General features: G+C 42.6%; 1 protein-coding gene across 4 annotated transcripts in view; it reads right to left on the bottom strand.

Moving 5' to 3' along the window:
• Positions 1–20,191, bottom strand: part of LRFN1 (leucine rich repeat and fibronectin type III domain containing 1) — a 695,926-nt gene that overhangs the window by 135,767 nt on the left and 539,968 nt on the right. For all 4 annotated transcript variants that reach the window (XM_069206932.1, XM_069206931.1, XM_069206934.1 and 1 more), the window contains one exon: positions 9,216–9,335. The gene's annotated coding sequence lies outside the window, so the exon portion shown is untranslated. The remainder of the gene's footprint in view (positions 1–9,215; positions 9,336–20,191) is intronic.

The raw sequence follows: 20,191 nt of genomic DNA, 5'->3' as shown, positions 1-20,191 counted from the left end.
CAGGTAACTATTGTCTCCTAAACACAACCTACATGACTCTTAATCGTCAAATTCACATATAATTAAGCTTACCACTTCCCCCATTAGTATTCTTACAAATCAGTTGACTCTCATTGATATCAAATAAGAATAGGACTTTCAGAAGTCTTTATGGTGCAAGGTCATAATTTTCTGCTGGGGCCCCATACTAGTTCTCACCTTAGGAATTTTGGTAAACATGTGCGGAAAAGACTCCATTTTGAAGCACAATAGTCCTAACACGACTAGATTCCAGTCACACTGCCAGGGGATTTGGCCCACCCCTACGGCAATTCTTGGATACCTTGTGATATAAAATCATACTTTGTGAAGGAGTTAGAAGTAAATACTTTACTTCCGTTCAGAACTCGAACACGATTTTATGCAAGTCATGAGTGGTTCATCCAGTCCAAGCTCTTCCTCTGCATTCTTGTTTTAGTAGTCCTGTGCTTGTAATATGTGGAAACCGAAACTACAGGTAACAGAATACCAAGTGAAAAAACACAGAAGAAGTTGATCTAGACCCACCAGACAGGTCTAAACATAGAGCTCTGTTAAGTAATTTTAATGAGGAGAAAAATATTGATAAGTTGTTTCACCTTCATAAGCCATGTTTTGTAAATGATTTTATCTACATAAAGTAAGTTTCAATTAGCAGATTTTTTCATCTGTTTAACTTATAAAGGTATACTCACAACCAGTCGGGCTTCAACACTGTTCGTTGCAATATATAATAGAACAATGGTAATCCGAAAATATTTAATCATAATTGTTAGAAATGGGGTCGTTGGTTGACAGTCAGGTTACCCCCTGTTCAAGCAAAGACCCTCACTCTAGTCAGGGTAAAAGAGAATCACCCTCAGCTAACCCCTGCTTACCCCCTTGGTAGCTTGGCAGAGCAGTAGGCTTAACCTCAGAGTGCTAGGCGTAAAGTATTTGTACCAACACACACAGTAACTCAATGAAAACACTACAAAATGACACAACACAGGTTTAGAAAAATAGGAAATATTTATCTAAACAAAACAAGACCAAAACGACAAAAATCCACCATACACAAGTCAAGTTATTAATTAAAAATCAAAAAGAGTCTTTAAGTAGTTTTAAAAACACACTAGCGCTGCTAGAGTGAAAATGTACCTGGTGTGCGTCAAAAATAACCCCGCACGGGCGGGCGTGCGTCGAAAATAACTCCGCACGGCGGTACTCGAGTAAAAAATCCAGCCGCACGATGAGTTGACGATCCAGCCGCGCAGGTTGCGATCTCCCAGCCTCCGTCAGCGATGCTGCGCGTCGTTTCTCCTGCTCCGTGCGTCGATTCTTCGGTCGCGTTTCCTGCGAGCGTCGTTTCTCAGCCGCGGAGCTGGCGGCGCGTCGTTTTTCAGCCGCCGATCGGATTCGCGTCGATCTTTTCCCCGCACGGCGCTCTGTGCGTGGATTTTCTTGTCTTTAGGCTGCCAGCTTCTCCTTTCAGGGTCCCAGGAACTGGATGGGCACTACAGGGCAGAGTAGGAGTCTCTCCAGAGGCTCCAGGTGCTGGCAGAGAGAAGTCTTTGCTGTCCCTGAGACTTCAAACAACAGGAGGCAAGCTCTAGATCCAGCCCTTGGAGATTTCTTCTCAAGATGGAAGGCACTCAAAGTCCAGTCTTTACCCTCTTACTCTGGCAGAAGCAGCACTGCAGGAAAGCTCCACAAAGCACAGTCACAGGCAGGGCAGAACTTCCTCCTCAGCTAACAGCTCTTCTCCAGGCAGAGGTTCCTCTTGATTCCAGAAGTGTTTCTAAAGTCTGTGGATTTGGGTGCCCTTCTTATACCCATTTTAGTCTTTGAAGTCACCTTTCTTCAAAGGGGACTCACACCTACTTGTGAAATCCTGCCTTGCCCAGGCAAGGCCTCAGACACACACCAGGGGGTTGGAGCCGGCATTGTTAGAGGCAGGCACAGTCCTTTCAGATGAGAGTGACCACTCCACCCCTCCCTCCTAGCAGAGATGGCTAATCAGGAAATGCAGGTTACACCCCAGCTCCCTTTGTGTCACTGTCTGGTGTGAGGTGAAAAACAACCCAACTGTCAAACTGACCCAGACAGGGAATCCACAAACAAGGCAGAGTCACAGAATGGTTTAAGCAAGAAAATGCTCACTTTCTAAAAGTGGCATTCTCAAACGCACAATCTTAAAATCAACTTTACTAAAAGATGTATTTTTAAATTGTGAGCTCAGGGACCCCAAACTCCACATGTCCATCTACTCTCTAGGGGAATCTACACTTTAATCATATTTAAAGGTAGCCCCCATATTATCCTATGAGAGAGACAGTCCTTGCAACAGTGAAAAACGAATTTAGCAGTATTTCACTGTCAGGACATATAAACCACATTACTAAGGCCCTCATTCTGACCTTGGCGGTCTTTTCGCAAGACCGCTGAGTTACCGCCGCGGTGAAGACCGCCGACCGCGGCGGTGTGCCGCTGTGCGCATTCTGACCGCTGGGAGCGTTCCGCCGGAAAACCGCCAGCAGCCACACTGGCGGTCGGCGGGAAAGTGGAGACTGGTCAACCTCCACCGCCACGCCAGCAGAACACCGCCCACAGAATTACGACCCACATTTCTGTGTGGCGGTCTTCTGTTGGCGGTCTTCTGTTGGCGGTCACGTCCCTATGGCTCCCGTCGCCTCCCGGAGGACCAACGCACAAGGTAAGTTGATCGTCCGTGAGGGGAGGGGGTGGGGGGGGTGTTGTGTGATGTGGGCGTGCATGGGGGTGTGCGTGTGAGTGTGTAGAGGGGGTGTGTGAGTGCGTGTATGCGGGCGGGGGGTGCTGCTGTGTCTATGGGTAATGTGTGCTGTTCGGCAGGTGCGCATGTCGGCATGTATGTGTGCGGGTATGTGTCCCCGTTGTGTATGTGTGTGTAGGGGGTGTGTATATGTGCATGTTGGGGGTGTGTGCATGTCGGGGTACATGTATGTGCATGTCGGGTGGGGGTGGGGAGGGGGTTCGTACCACCTCTGGGGGGTGGCAGGGGGGTGGAGGGTGTGGGGGGAGGACTCGGTGGGTAGTGGGGGGTGGGGGAGACCCCTATCAGTGCCAGGGAAGGAATTCCCTGGCCCCGATAGTGCTTACCGCCATGGTTCGCACGGCGGTTCCCGCCCGCAAGAAACCGCGGCGGTAGGCAGTGTCATAATACCCTTGGCGGTCTTGGGACGACCGCCGGGCCGGAGTGCGCAAACTCCAGCCCCGCGGTCATGACCGCCGTGGCGGTCGGAGTGGAGAAGTAGCGGTCGGTCGCGGCGGGGACCGCCGCGGTCAGAATGCCATTTTTAATACCGCCGGTCTGTTCGCGGTCCGACCGCCGTCTCTCCGCCGACCGCCAGGGTCAGAATGAGGGCCTATATGTCCTACCTTATCCATACACTGCACCCTGCCCTTGGGGCTACCTAGGGCCTACCTTAGGGATGCCTTACATGTAAGAAAAGGGAAGGTTTAGGCCTGGCAAGTGGATACACTTGCCAAGTCGAATTTACAGTGTAAAAATACACACACAGACACTGCAGTGGCAGGTCTGAGACATGATTACAGAGCTACTTATGTGGGTGGCACAACCAGTGCTGCAGGCCCACTAGTAGCATTTGATTTACAGGCCCTGGCACCTCTAGTGCACCTTACTAGGGACTTACTAGTAAATCAAATATGCCAATCATGGATAAACCAATCACATACAATTTCACACAGAGAGCATATGCACTTTAGCACTGGTTAGCAGTGGGAAAGTGCTCAGAGTTCAAAAGCCAACAGCGACAGGTCAGAAAAAAATAGGAGGCAGGAGGCAAAAAGACTGGGGATGACCCTGCATAAGCAAAAGTCCAACAATAATGAAAGCAAACATTTATGAAACTTTTCTTTTCTTTTTTATCTAGCCCAATTGTCTACCTGCACGGATATAGGCCTGGTGTGATTGACAGCACAATGGATTATCCAAAAGAAGACCCTCGCTCTGTATTTGTTTTTAATACAGATATGCTAATACGTTGGCTCAGATTTCCTAATTGTTCACGCAATGTAGCACAGTATACACATTGTCTATGCTACGGTACGAAAAGGAAGTGCAGCACTGACAGGCCTGCTGCTGCCTCACTTCTTTGCTGATGCACAGTAGCCTACCTTGCGTGATACACAGCTTCACACCGTGGTGCAGTGGTGAATGTGCCCTGTAGCTTAGAAGTTGTGCTGGAATCATACATTTCCAGTACAATTCCTATGCATAGACAAGCTCGGAAGGTTCACACACATTGGGCATGTGCCTTGGATTTTAACAAACATGCAGTGTATCATTTTTGGGAGAAATTAACACATTTCTCCTTATTTGCACCTGCATCGAGTAGGCATTAGTTATTCATGCAAACCCTAGTCTGGCTATCTTAGTAGATGGAGCTTTGCTTCAAAAACTATAAATGTTTGCTTTGATCCACCCCTGTAGTTCCCCCTTGATGCCAAGTGGCATACAGCAAGTATTGTGCTGTGATAACTTTACCTTTCCAGCGCCAATGGACTTTGCACTGGATAGTAAATAGCATCCGTACCTTTGTGCTGAACATTTGCCAGTGCAAAGCCTTAGTAGATCTAGGATTTGTTTTCTCCTCTCTATTAAATATCAGTAAAAATGGATAGCTGAATACTTTAAATATAACTAATTCTTGTTGGATTAAGGAAACAAGGGCAATTCTTGGTAGGTTTTGCTGATTACAGTATTTCCAACAGATGCCAGTTTAAGAAGGCAACGTTACCATCAATAAGTTTAGGGTTTCGAAGTAACAAGCTAAACTAAACAGGCCTTACCTACCCGGTGTTCCCATCAGCGGTTGAAAAAGTAGCAGGCACTGGAATGGAATTACATCCAGCCAGGGACAGACACTAGGCCTGTACACCAAAATAAAAGTGGCCTCAGTTAATGACTTAGGTGGCTAAAAAGGTGGGCCATGTTTTCATCTTATAAAGATATGCTGTATAAGTGTTTTGCAAGGTATGGAAGACTGCATGGATTAGAGCTAGCTGCAGATAAGGTTTGTTTAAATGTCAGGGAAAACAAAAGTGAAAACTGGCCCAGCAGACCATAAAGCAGACCCACAAGCAGCCAAAAGAACAGCCTGTGCACTGATCTATCAGACCAGCCAATCGGGCACTGGCCCCAGCTTCCATTTGCCATTCACACTGTGCTCAGAAGCAGACAGATGTTAAGGAGAGAGGATTAAGAGACGTTGCATACCTATTACAATAAACCGATGAAGGAAGCCATGTTGGTTCCCAAGCTGGTCATACACAGGCAAAGAGCGATAAGACAGATATTAAAAATATTTGTAATTCAATTACCTCTAATTCTTCTTTTATTGTACTAGAAATGTATTTGGGTTCACATAGTGTCAGTTGTTGACAGACTGTTAGAATTTTGGAAGGATGAAAGAGCAAGTCGCGATGTCAGAACTAGGGAAGTGTTAATAAGAAAGTAAATCCTCATTTAGACATTATTATTGGCCCAACCACAACTTGCTGAGTTTGCTGCTCTTCCAACATGTATTCTCTGGCATAGGTTTACCCCTCAAACTGTCAATATCTCTTTGCCATTGTGATAAAGCTGCAAATGGATGTGTTTTTTTTCCCACGAGCTAACTTTACACCCATTTTATTTGTGACTTTGAAAATGAATTGTTGTTGGTTATCTTCTTTTCCTCCAAAGACCTTTAAAAGATGACACATTTCTAACCTGAAAATCCACATAGAAAAAAACAATAGGCAACAATTGTAATCTTTACAAGAATTACGGTACTGAAGAGAAAAATGTGCAACTTCACATAGCCTAAGTCACAACTTGATCATGAAAAGTCGACTGAGAGCTAATCAGGGGCTATGGTTAATAAATGGTAGGCATCCGTGCAGTTTTCTATTACTAGAAAAATGCTATGTTACCTGGGTTAAATGTATAGCAGTGTGACTCCAAGGTTGCTTATGCCATTTGTTCTTTTGATTCATGTGGAGCCCCAATGAATCTCTACTGGAATCCGAGACCCCTGCCTAAACAATTTCTATTATTTGAACCATAAAATAGTACGTAACGATAAAGAAACGAGTGTACATCAAAGAAATACTCAGATTATTAAATGTTGGTTTAACTGACAATCAAAACATGCACGAAAATCTAAATTATAATTCTAATGGGAAACCTGGAGCTTTTCAAATTGTAGTTTTATTTCTAAAAGGTGATGTGACCTTACTCCTAATGCATGCTCTCTTTTGTCAAAGCAGACAGTCCTGCTTTAACTGAGGCCTCTAGTAGTCTAGACTAGATTCCACTTGCTGTACTTGTGCAGCCGGCAAGAATTGAGATAATGACATCAATTTAATGTTTAGCTTCCAGTTCAAAATTTCTTCACATTTACAGAGCATTTTAAAACTTTGAATTTTCAATTTTGCTTTTTTTGTATACATATACATTATTAATCATCTGATATTGCTGTTATTAAAGTTTATAAGCAGTCACGGACTCCCTAATTAGGGTTTGCATGCCCTCAAGGGTCAACTCACTACTGGTTAAGAACCACTGTGTTATACTACAAGTTGTAGGAGGGGCAAAGGTCGAGAATAACATGGGCATCCTTGGAGAAAACACAGCACTCATCCTTGTCAGTAAGCATGAAATGTGGCGGCTAGGTCCATGTGTAGGCATCAAGATTATTACTTAGAATAACCCCGCTGAGAGGATTGGTTGGCTGGAAGCTGTGTGCCAACATGACCTGGCAGTAAATGTTACAGGCACCTTCCTGGCACACCATTCTTTTTGCTGAGCTGCCCGTGATCGTTTAGGTTAAGAAAAGTTAGTTTTATTCAGTTTCGTTCTATGATATTGAGATTATTAGCTCTGTTGGCAAAACCAATTAGCTATGTTGTCTGTAGAAAAGTTTAAAGATGTCAGACTTGCAATGTGTGGTCATGGCTAGATAAATATTGTTCTTCTTCAATCGCATCTTACTTGTTTTCTGCCAGGATGCACTGGAGCTTCTTTATGTACTTAAGTCAATGAGCGAGTGGGCAATGCATATTCCAGTCAACATTCAGCACATGTTCTTCTGCTTGGCTGTTTAAGTAAACGAATGATAAAGGTCCCTTTACGGGACTGTAGAGTTACTTTTACCATTTGTTATGGTAGCTTCAGAGGATGGAAAAACCACTATTAAAAGTAGGACCTAAAGAGTCCACTAAGAAATGGAGAATAACTCTGGTTTAATGCATTAAAGTACCCGTGGTTCCTCACTCCTGGCTGCATTTACTGCTACAGATTGTGGCTGCTTTTACCATTTAGACTCCCCAGGGGAAACTGGACGGACCTTGGGCCTTCCTTCATGTGTAATCGCCACAGACTTTACCAGTTAGTGGTAATGAGGCCATGTGATTCTTCACATTTTGGGAGAGACAGAAGTGTGAAGCGAGTTCTTGGGTGAAAACTGTGGTTAACTGGACACTAGTGGAATCTGTGGGAGTGTTCTGGTAATTTCATGAGGATGATAAAAAGGGAGATGTAGTTTGCCAGCACAGATTGGCAGTGCTCTGCTGTGCAGCACGGTTTCCTGCATGAGACAGGAGGTGCAGGCATGGAGGGATGCTAAGCGTGAATATAAAATGGTCGACATCTGTTTACAATTGGCTTGAGTCTGTGCAGAAGTGTACTGCATCCCTTAGGAGCATGTTCCAAACTTTGGACAACATTCTGAACAGGGGTGCTCAACAAAGGTGCTTGCTTTGTTCATGCTGCTTCCTTGGCTCTAAAAAAAGAAAAGAACATCAGGCCATCTTTCTCTTCAACTGGAAAATGTTGTTCCTCATGAGCAGGTGCCTTGCTGATGGTTAGACCTCCTACCTTCACTTCTTGCTACAGTACCTACACGCCACGAGTTATGCAGTCTTTGGAAACAGGAAATACGTTTTGCAAAAATATTTTAGAAAGAGCAGCAGCTCATGGGCTATTTTGACTGTTAGGCGCCAATAGACAATTCTCATTTCAGAGCCAAAAACAGAAAATACCACCCATTCTCTCCACAGGGTATCTTGACACTGAATAGCAGATGTTTATTTTTCCCCAACTCAAAAGTACTCATTTTTGTCATGGAAGGAAATAAATTCTTTGTGGATCTGCTAGGATGCAAACCTGTGATTCAGACATTAAATACGGATCACTACAGTGGATTAATTAGTCCAGTGACTTATCAGACCCTTTTATGCTCTCTGACTATTCTCTCTAAGGAACTATATTTGATTGGTATTGTATCCATTATTATTAAGTCTTGACAGCAATTGTGGATTTATATCATAGCAGGGAGTGCACAAGATTTAAGCCTCAAAACCCTTTTCTGACCACTTCTTGGAGGGTGCATCGGCCAGATGTGTAGGTGTGTCATCAGCTTCTCTGTCAGCAGGATCTTGAAAGTTTTTAGCTGTTCAGGACATCTCCCTCTGAAGTTCTGAGTTCCAGCACCAAGTGGTTGGTTCTGCCCAGCTATAGTGGTTATTTAGTGTCAGATTTTTGGCCAAGACGGTGGTGACTAACTTAGTAGATATCTATTAATATTCAAAGCATAACAGGGTCAAATATATAGTCCCGATCTTATATTTGATATATGACTATGGTTTCAATAAATCTATTTAAAATAAAACAGTTTCAAAGGCCACTTTTGTACGGTTATCGCATGTACGAAGCAAGGTCCCAGAAAATAAAAAGGCTGTTGTAGGTAAAACCTCTTAAATGAGCACTCACTGCAACAAGGCTCAGTGAACTAGGTGCTCATTACAGACCTCTGTGTGATCTACAAATTCAAATCTCGGCTGAGATAACTAAGACTTCAATCATCCTGAGGTTGATACAATGAGTACTATCACAAAAGGTAATAGCAATACCTGATACTTATATCCCTCAGAAACAGAAAATGGTGCTACTAAGTGCTATGTTAAAAACAATTATTGTGATTTATTAAAACAACATCCCTTCTCGAGAAAGTAATATTCAGCGTTTGGATTCACCACAATCATCTACTTGGGCATTGGCCAGAGCGAAGTAGAACCAGAAATGTATAACATAGGTCCATATCCTTTGGAGATTGTCAGGATAACCACCTTAGATACATTTACATAAGATAAATCAAAATTAAATTACTTACAAAGTCACTGGAGATCTGACATGGATCTGTTCCTCCTTGTCTTATATTGGACAACACTGGGTTAAAATCTGTTTCTTAGCCATGTACAGAAGAATACTTTTTTGAAAGGTCCTTGAGCCTCTGAAAACCATTAACAGAAAAGTAGAAATTTAAATTACATTTATTAATCATTATGAGGTTATCATGCTCATAAGTCACAAAAGAGCCACTTCAGGTAAGAAAAACAGACAATGTGGAAGTAATTGATCACAGTCGCACCAGCCACAGGCACGAAAGTAACACCATTAGAGTGAAACATGGTAGCAAGGAAATAGTAGCAACTTTTGAAACTCAAAGCTGTGTTTTTATAGAACAGCATTACACAAATAAAATATTTGTGAAGTAGTCGTGCGCTTGTTCTTCGGGAAACGAGCATTTTTCTATGAAGAAAATTGCTTTATATACCAGGTGTGTTCAGTCTAGATCCACTTGTCCCCATCAATAAGTAGGAAATGTATTATGTAATGCAAAGCACATTCAAATCATCTGTGTAGATAATGGCTGGAGCAGAGCAAGGGCTTTGATCGCGCAAGGAGACTGTGAAATCCAAAAGTTGACCAAACTTTTTTCATTCATTACCTTTTGGGGTTTATAAAATGTGTGGATTTATTAAAGTGGTTAAAGAAGCAATTGTGACCCATTACATTTTAATAAGCAACGCCAAAACCTTAGGTGACCGGGGCAATCGCTACCAACTGTGCATAAATGTGTATTAACATATGCATAGCACAAAGCTCACTTTTTAAATGCGCTTTTCTTCTACAAGAGTCACCGAGCTTAGTAGTAGGGAAAGCTACTTTAAAAGGTTTTATTTGCAGTAGCATTTTATTTTCTGAGACATCCATGCATATTTAAGATAACCGTAAAAAGGTGCCCTTGGGACTGTTCTATCTTAAATAAATCAAGAAGCAGTAGCACGCTGTACACCATTGAGGATGTTTTGGGCACGGTTCAAAATCGTGATGCATGTTTGATTTACACATTTTTTATACCACAGAACTACTTTACAGCCGTCTACAATCTGAGGCACAGGGATGCAAAGTGATTTGTGTGGTATTACCCATTTTATCAGTTATTTGACATAGCCTTGACTACTAGCAGCCAGGTCCCTGGGGCCCGAAAACACAAATTTAAGCCACTACAGTAGATGATATCAAGAACCCCTAAAGGCCTATACACCAAAAAATAACTTTACACAAGCACTAGTTTGTTTTTTGGTAGCTTCAGTGTGGTGTTATTATCAGCCCTTGCAGTTTTTTCGTAAGGTTTTGAAAGGCTAACAAGTACATGCATATGATGGCAACTAAAATGCAGACACCTGCAGGAAACACTGAGCATGTCGCATTAAACAGCGTGAACCAAATGATGATAGTTGGGTATGCACCCAGGAGCATTAAAATGTGCTTTTGGTTTACTGAGATGCAAATAAAGTGACAACAGAAACTGTCCAACTTCGGAAGACCCTGGTCTGACATTTTGTCATCGGTTGCAGGAACTAAAGGTCCTGCTTTGTCTCTACTTTTACAATAGCCATGCTAACTTTCACCACTCGTTGTCACCTGTATGTTTTTGTATCCACCCACTTCACTGGCACCTTCCGTACAATTTCAACACTTGACATCAGTGTGTCACTGGACTTTTAATTCACACCTGACAAAAGGGTTCAAATCAGACTGATAATGCACGTTGCTAAGAATGGAATCTGTCTTTCTGAGCATTATTAAATCCTAATAGCCCATCTTGCTCTGAGAGTAGCCACCAAGCATACAGCTCACCAGGAAAATGGCAGAACGGCAATCGAGATTTAACCTGTGGCCAAGCAGAGGATAAACCACACTGTCCATTGATTTGTACCCTATCTCTCTCGTCATGCTGCAAAAATTTAGACTGCCACATTTAGACATCAATTTTCCATCTGGTCCAACGGATTTGTCTGATAATGTAACAAAGAGGCTTGTGACTGACAGACTGTGCTGCCCTTGGAGTATGACTTTTTCCACCAGCTCTTAGAAGCTGAGACCTCTACCATGTGCCCTCAGATTCCTCATGCCAGAATCTGTACAGCAGTATGCAAAAAAGTGATGGATGGAATTCTTGAATTAATCTCAGCCACTGGTAATTACCTGGGCCGAATGCCAGTCCAATGGTATTTTGCCACCATGCCACCTGAGTTTGGGCCAGCCATATGCAAATAAGTGTTGACGCTGGTCCAATAGGAACATTCCTGACAGAACTGTCAGGCTAGGTCCTCCCTGAACCAGAACACATGCAACACAATCTATATAGCACCAGAAAACTAGTGTTTTATTGTTAATGAGGTTCCACCCTTCCTTTAGCAAATGCCCATGGCCCTGACATTCTGACTGATAGAACTGGGGTACCCTACAAATGTCCAAGAGGGCTGGATCCATGATCAATTCAGGATATCCACTTAAAATAAATTCAAATATATTGAACCTAAATGGAACTATAAAAGGAACTCTATTCATAACCAGTGGGAATTCTGTAACATCTGGCAAGGACTGAGTCCTCCAGGACCCGTCAGACTCTCATGCTAAAAAAATGACATGCCAGCTAGCAAATCCTTGGATCATTTGGGTAAGGTGTAAGGGGTTGTCTTGACAACGTACTGTGCTTCCCTTCCTTTGGTATAGACGTCTTGACAGTTTTCCATTGGCATTTGTGTACAAAAATTGTTTTCTCGTGCTTTTGAGATGAAGCTGTTTTTGTTATGTTAAGTTACGTTACATTATAATATATTATAGTATGTTAGGAGCATTTTTGTACTGCCTTCCACCATTATTATGGCATGGTAATGCTTTAATTTGAGGGACCTTTGTGTACAGTTCTGTTATTTCACTCCCTGAGTAGTATTGGGGCTGGTTAATGTGAAAGAACATTTCTTAAATTCTGTTAAAGCTCTTTGTAGTGTGCTACGTCGATGGCTACTGTGCCAGAGGACGGTGCTGTTTTTGGAAAGCTGTGTATTTGCTAGCCTATTGTACAATCTATGCAGATCAATACCGCATGGTATAGTCAGCGATGATGCAGTGATGTACTCAGGAGAATGTGTTATGTTTCAGGTAGGTTTATCTAAATAAAAACGTGAAGATTCTGTAGGTTTATTTACTACGTTTATTTCATAATCATTCATCTTGGGTGATATTAAACTTTTTTTTAAAAAAGAGTTTTGCCATGTAAATCATCTGTTCTTTTCCTTTGTGCCAAAGATAAATACAAAAATATAAGGAATATCCCTTGTTTGTATTATAAAGTGAAAGTACAATGAAGGTGAGGGTTGCTTGTGCACTGTGGTTCATTTCTGATGTGATGCAGTCCCGTGCACAGGGGATGTTGTCTAATTCGTACCAAGAGGGAGTTTATGTGGTCTAGCAGTAAGAGCTGCTGACCTTAAAACCTGGGTACCCAAGTTTGAATCCCAGCTTTGGCACTAGGCCGAGCATCATGTGATTCTGGACAAATCATTTAATCTCCCTGTGCCTAAAAAATGTAATGTGTGGAATGTATTCATGTAATCACCACTTAATGTACATTGCCTTATATTGTCCCCAACTCCCTATGTAGTGCTCCATCACTTCCTAGCTAGGTCCGCACTACAAAAATACCAAAAAATACAAAGAAGGCCCTTTAAGTTTAAGTGATGAGGGCGGCCATTTTGTCAACCTGTTTAATTAATTTATTTGGTGAGGATCTTCTTCGGGCAGTGGTTTTGGTTCTCAGCTGTCTAATACTCCTCTGTGACCTTAAAGGGCACAGATTTCTACCACTTCATTTGCACTCTTGTCAGAGAAACATTGGCCCAGATTTATCGTAGTGTTGCGTTGCACTTGCATCAGGCAAAGTAACACAAGGGCCGTGCAACACTAAAGCCAGATTTACAAAGCAATGCAAGGCTGTGTGATTGGCCTTGCAGTGCTTAGTAAATCTGGAGTAATGCAGGACAGTTGCTGACTTTTGTTACTCTGCTCTAGGGAGCCGTTCCATGAGTGGAGCATGGGTATTCCATGGGTATATGTGTGGGACTTTGGCACATTCCCAGATATACTATTAATGGTAGACCTGGGAATGCATCATAAAGCTACGCTTTCCCAGGGGAGGTGTAAGAAGGAGAAATATCTTTACTTCTCTGTGTTTTTTCCTCTTTCTACGTGTGCTGCTTTCTGCAGCACATGTAGAAAGAGGAAACAAACTCAGAGGATTGTTTGTGCGCAGGACGTTACCCTTTCATGCACAAAAACAATCCTGCCTGTGACGCAGCCACCCTTACAAGATAGCGGAAGAGTGCCTACGTTGGCACAAGGCAGCACATGTTGCTCCAGCGCAAGAAAATGTCGGGAATGTGCCATATAATGTTAAATATTGTGCAATACTGCGCTCTCCCTTTCACAAAGAGCAGTATGTCTTGCTGCATTGCGTTGCGTGAAAGTTTGATAAATCTGTCCCACTGTGTCGAACTTCCATTTTTTGGCAGTGCTGTTGATTTAATTGATGAAAGACTAATGGTAGTGGTAAAAAGACTGAGTGCTTTTTGCTCAGGGTTTAAGTTTGGGTGTCATATATAAGTATGTTCTTCCAAGTAACACAAACTAATCTAACTTGAAAAGGAGTGCCAGAAGCTTTCAGATCAGCGTTCACCTATGATAACCAACAAGATGGCACAGTAGCTTGAGCTCCCGCTGCTGAAACATGCAGTGATTTGCTGGTCAAAAGCATAAATCCCGACAAGGTTTACTCAGACATATATCCTCCTGAAGACGATTTATTGAGTACTGTTAAACTAGTTAATAGTAACAGCACCTGTTAAAGACAGAAGTGCAACATGATGTACTATATAAAAAAAAAATATCTACTGAGACACACCAGCTGTCTGTCTGGAAAAAACTATGGAATTGTATACCAATAGTCCATCAAGTTTACAATATAGAGTTGTGCCTCCTTATAAAGGCACTGGGCAAGAGGATATAACACTAATTCATGTGGTTTACGTTTCAGACTATTGAAATACTTTTTTTTATCCAATTAGGTTTACAAAGAGTTTTCCCATTTACTTAACTCTCTAGGATGATGCTATGAAACATGCAGGATCACAGCATGGAGTTTCAGATCTACAAAGAAAATATCATTTTTCCTGTTCGTGTGCTCCCCCTACACTAACAAAGTTTTTTGAAGCTTTTTATTGCCACTCCCAGAGTGTATCCTAAGGTCCCTTCCCTATCTCGCCACAGGGGCAGGGAACCGCACCAACACCCACAGACCATGCACGCAACCTGGGGTTCATCCTGGACTCATCGCTTTCAATGACCTAGCAAGTCAATGCCATCTCTTCCTCCTGCTTCAACACCCTCTGCATGCTTAGAAAGATCTACAGATGGATTCCCACCAGAACCAGAAGGACGGTCACCCAAGCCCTCGTAAGCAGCAGACTGGACTACGGCAAAGCCCTCCACATAGGAGCCACGGCCAAGCTCCAGAAACGACTGCACACATACAGAACGCCTCTGCACACCTCATCCTGGACATCCCCTGCCACAGCCACATCATAGCCCACCTGGGAGACCTGCACTGGCTCCCCGTCAACAAGAGAATCACGTTCAAGCTCCTCACCCACCCTTACAAAGCACTGCACAACACCGGACCAGAATACCTCAAAGACGACTCACCTTCTACACCCCGCCCTGCCAGCTACACTCTGCCGACCTTGCCCTCGCCACCATCCCACGCATCCATAGAATGACCGCCAGAAGCAGATCGTTCTCCCACCTCACAGCCAAGCCGTGGAACACCCTTCCTATCCAACTGCGACAAACACAGGACCTTCTAACCTTCAGGAGGCACCTCAATACCTGGCTGTTCGAGCATTAGCAGCACCCACCACCCCCTCAGAGCTTTGAGACCCTCACGGGTGAATAGTGCGCTTTACAAATGCTGTGATTGTTTGATTGATTGATTGATTGATTGATATGGAAGCCCCGGCCCAGGAAACAGAACTGTAGTTTATTTGGAGAACTGGTAACTCACTTTCAAATAAATCAGGTTTTCTAGGGTTGGTATCAAAGTAGGGCCTATTTAGCGTTTGCAGTTAAGCCAAAACGTGCTTTACATAAATTTCAGAAATTGTCGAAAGTTAATGGCTATTTTCAGCTCCTGGTATTTTTCACTGTTATTCGGAGAAAAGACATACGTTTCTTCACACCCCAGTTTTTCATGAATTATTTGATAAGAAATTCTGAAATAAATAATGCACGTGCTCAGAATGGTCTTATTGGTGCCTAATATGGTAGGGATGTTTTAATCGAAAAAATAATTTTATTAAAAGTATTAAAAGTTGGTGACATTTCCTCTACTAATCTGTACTACTTTGCTCTGATAGGTTGCATATGACAATAAAGACAGGTCTTGATGTGCCTAAACATTGTAGTGTATTTGCTGTTTCCTTCGAATTACACCCCTGTACAGTGCACACAAAGAAACTTGACCTCTTCCTTGGTTGGGAGATAAACAAGGCCTATTTAAACAAAATAAGACGTATTCTGCGTAAACTTCAAAAGCGCTTTAAACAGAAGAGAAAATACTTTATTTGAGTTAATATTTTCTCCTCACTAATGAATGGAAATCAGGGTTAGAAGTGGCTGCTGTTCACCGCAGGGCACTGGGGACACTCCAGCGTGGCAGGTGGCTCGCCAGCAAAACCATCAATGCGCAGATCAGAAGAAATCAGATTGTTGGAACCAACCCAAAGTTGGGTAATTAGCCTGTCTGACTCATGTTATGCGGTGAACTCTTGTCTCCTCTGCTGTCAGAGTAGGGGCTTTTCTATGCAGCGAGACAGATCATTCTGACAGTGACAGCTTGGGGAAAATAGAAGTGACGTTATGATTCTTGAAATAGTCTCAATTACTAATGTTACTCGATGTTCCATTCCACTCGAAGAGATTGATACAAGTAGTCCATCCAACACTTACTTGTTTTTCTCATTGATATACCCTAAGTGTAAATTTCATGCCAAGACAAGGGTGCTGCGCTCTCTGTCCCATAGGACTTAAGTTGCGCCTCACTGATGAGGCCCAGCAAGGCCAAAACCAATCTGGGGTTCTTCATCTTCCCTATAGTGGGAACCTGTCTTGGCAGTCAAAAGTGGACTTTGTGTTAGAGAACGACTAAGTGAAATTTGCATGCAGCTGGTCTTGGTCGAGGGTGGCATAGTGGGCAAAACACAATGAACTGGAGTTATTTGTAACTTATTATCAGTGGATGAAATTGATTCAAGCATTGCACACGCCACTTTTTTGGTTTCTTAAATGGCTTTATCGAAGCAGAAATCCCCTTCCCACAATCAGTTGAATAGGATCCTATTGCTTGCATGGAAAACCACAGTGTTCATCGTCACTTTACTAGAAATAAGTGAATGAATGCATTACCCACAAGGAAATTACTATCTGAAATGTTCATGTGATATACAGATAATTTGCTGGGGTGCAGGTCGTGTGGCTTGCTGTACAAACATCATTACTGTATGCATTCTTTCAGTGAACTGGTCTCTCATCCGATAGCCCACCAGTACTGCTGGTGCCTGGTGCACAGTCCTGCAGTATTGTCCAACGTTTCATTATAGCCCTGTTTCTTATTTCCAGGGGAGCATAGTATCTCATCTGTTCATGTGCAACCCTTTGATTCCCCACCATGAAGATGCAAGTTATTTGATCTTCACCTTCACCTTCATGCAGGTTGTAGGTGGCAGCATGATCCTGCATGCTTAGTATCACTACAAAACACAGAAAATCAAGCCTCTTGTCTCTCATACACAGAACATATTGTGGTGCCTCACTCATGAATGGTGGACCTCTTTGGTGTGGTTCCCTACTAACATTTTGCCTTCCATTCTCCTGTTTTTGCTGAATAAGGGCCTGATTTAGATCTCGGCGAAGGGGTTACTCCGTGACAAATAGTGATGGATATCTTGTCTGCCAAAATCTAAATACCATCACTTGACATGAGTGTGTCACTGGAATTGTAAATCACACCTGACAAAAGGGTTCAAATCAGACTCACAATGCATGTTGCTAAGAATGGAATCGGTCTTTAGGAGCATTATTGGATCATAATCAGGCCCTTTGTTTTGTTGGCTTCAGAACTCTGCACTGCTTAACACTCACATCAGTGATAATATGCTACTGCTCTCTCCCTAAGACATAGTAACATTAGCTTACACCTAATTGTCACATTTAATTTACTTGTAAGTCCCTAAAAAAGTGGTACTACATTTACCCAGGGTCTCTAAGTTAAGTAGCCTTTTAAACATGTCTGAGACCTGCCATTGCAGCCTTTGCAGTTTTAAGCTGCCATTTTGATGTGACAAAAAAACCTTTTTTCAGGCTTACACCTTCCTTTTTAATACATATAAGTCACCACTAGGGTGGGCCCTAAACAGTCCAGGTTGTAGTGCATTTTAACTTTGACATGCCTTGATAGTAATAAAGCTCTTAAATTATTTTTGCACTACTGCAAGGCCTACCTCTCCCATTGGATAAAACTGGGTTACCTTATAACAGTTAAGAAGTGTTAACTTTGACTTGGTGTCTAAAGATTTGTAATTTAAAACACTCTTTAATGGTAAAGTCGAATTTGAATTCACAATTCTGAAAATGCTACTTTTAGAAAGTTGGTATTTTCTTTTTCTAACTATTTGGTACCTGCAGTCTGTATGCTGGGTCACATGACTAGGTGTAGCTGGCAGTTGTCCTGTGTGTATTCCTCTTAGACAATGAGACAAATGGGACTAGATGTTGTCAGGATCTCTGACTTGATGATACGGAGGAGTTGTCACCAACCACACTTGCATAGAACAAAGACTCTGCCTGAGCGCTCTCATGAAGGGTTTGACACTTGTCTTTGGTAAGCCCCAAATCAGCTGAAGACAGAGAGGCAGGAAATTCCAAGCACCTCTTGGGGTGGAAGCCTCCAGAACCTTCTTCTACCTCAAACTTGGCACCAGGTATAAATAGCGGACTGTCAGACCCAACCCTTCAGTACACCTCTGGATCTGTGAAAGACTTAGAAGCACTGCTGTGCTGCTCTGCAAGAAGGACTACTACTGTGCTGTCTTGCTAATCTGCTGCCCTGCTGCCTGAATGAAATGTACTGGACCTGCATCTTGAACCTAGGACCACCAGTGTGCCTCCAAGGTGCAGTTGGCTGGCCGACTTTTCAACGCCCCAGCGACTGAAAAAGCGTCAACCACCTTGAACCAAGCACTTGAATTCTGTCTTCTTCGAGTCCTACTGCCGCCCAAGTCATAGACCCTTGGGATTGGTACTGAAGGTTTTCTGCCAGCCCAGCTGTGGTCCAAGGAGAGCAGCTGCAGCATAAACTATCGCCTCACAGCTCCGCATCAGAACTGCCGCAGCACAAGGCACAAGACAGAGGACCCCTCAGCTCTTCAGAACTGCTGCTGCACTACGCATCCTTGATGCATTACCTAGCATTGCAGCCTGCAACTCCTCTGAACCAATGCTGCGTGACACGTCCTCAACACAGGACCTCTCATCACAGCCTTGCATGATGTATCCTTGAAGCAGGACCTGGCATTGCAAGCCGTAGCCTATCAGAGCTGCCACTGCACAAAACATTCCCCATGTGTGATCTAGCAATGCTCCGCAATCAGGACATAATATACTTTGTCCAGTGTACCAAACTTGGTCCCTGAAGCTGGCCTGTGCTCCATTACATTTGGCCTGAACTTTGTCCCATTCCAGAGCGACCAGCTAAACCCAGTTAGCACTTTGTCCTTCTAGGCACTATGCTCACTTAAACCTTTAAACTTGCATACCTCCAGCTCTACTGATTATAATTTTGTTGTTTTGGTTTTAAATAATTTATAAAATTTTACTCAATTTTTTTAAATTAGTGTGGATTTTTTTAACGTTGTATATTACTGTTTGAAGTGCTGCATGAATACTTTACATATTGCCTGCTGGCTGCTTGTGTCAGCATACTGACTACTTGTGCCAAGCTACCTGAGCGTTAGGCACAGATTCATTTGGAGTTTACTTGTGATTTCACCCCAACAGAAATAATGCTTGAGTTAGGTTTCAGTAACCCAATTTCCTACACTGATACACTATTGCCCTCATTCTGTGTTGACTGGAGTAATAGATGTTATTTATCACATCTGATAAAATTAGTCCTGGGCAAAATGTAAATTACGCCAGAGTGATTTGTGTAATTTTAGAAATGTTGTGTTTTTCTTTCACACTGAATGACCACAATTATGACATTATACCACTTCACATAATTACACACCATTCACTGTAAACATTTTCACAAATATGCTTTTCATAGTAAACATTTATCACAAAGAAACAAATAACAACATAATCTAAGAGGATGTTGTTATTGGTGCTTGGTTTTCTGCACTATTTTCTTAGATTGAATTGCATTCCTGTGTCAAGAATTGACATGAGGATGAATTTTATGTGATATGGCAGATTTGCATTTCTTATAACTGCATGTAATTTTGTAGGAATGTCACCTATTTATATAAAAGCAAATTACGTGAATTTCACACACCCCTAGAAAAAAGCTGACTTCCCAAGGTTCGGAATTTATGAAGTGCAATAAATAGTACCTATTCCCATTTTTTGTGGAATAATACACAGAGCTTGGTGCTTACCACTCCAAAATTCTCATGTCACTGCTAATACCCTATTGCTTTCCCCTGCTAAACCCTGGCTGATTTGACCTGTCGAAATTTAATAAATGACGAGGTAATTATCAGCCAGCACAGAAATATGATTCCTGTAAAAAAAGGAGTTTGCACAAGTTTGGGAATATCCTGACAAACTCAGAGTCCTTAACCTAAATTTCTGTTAATTCAGAACTCTTTTCACCCTCCAGCATCATATTGTGGCCCATTTCTT

Source organism: Pleurodeles waltl, chromosome 9 (assembly GCF_031143425.1).
Source record: "Pleurodeles waltl isolate 20211129_DDA chromosome 9, aPleWal1.hap1.20221129, whole genome shotgun sequence".
Taxonomy (NCBI): domain Eukaryota; kingdom Metazoa; phylum Chordata; class Amphibia; order Caudata; family Salamandridae; genus Pleurodeles; species Pleurodeles waltl.
Note: the sequence above shows the minus strand (reverse complement) of the source record. Positions and strands in the feature narration are given on the sequence as shown.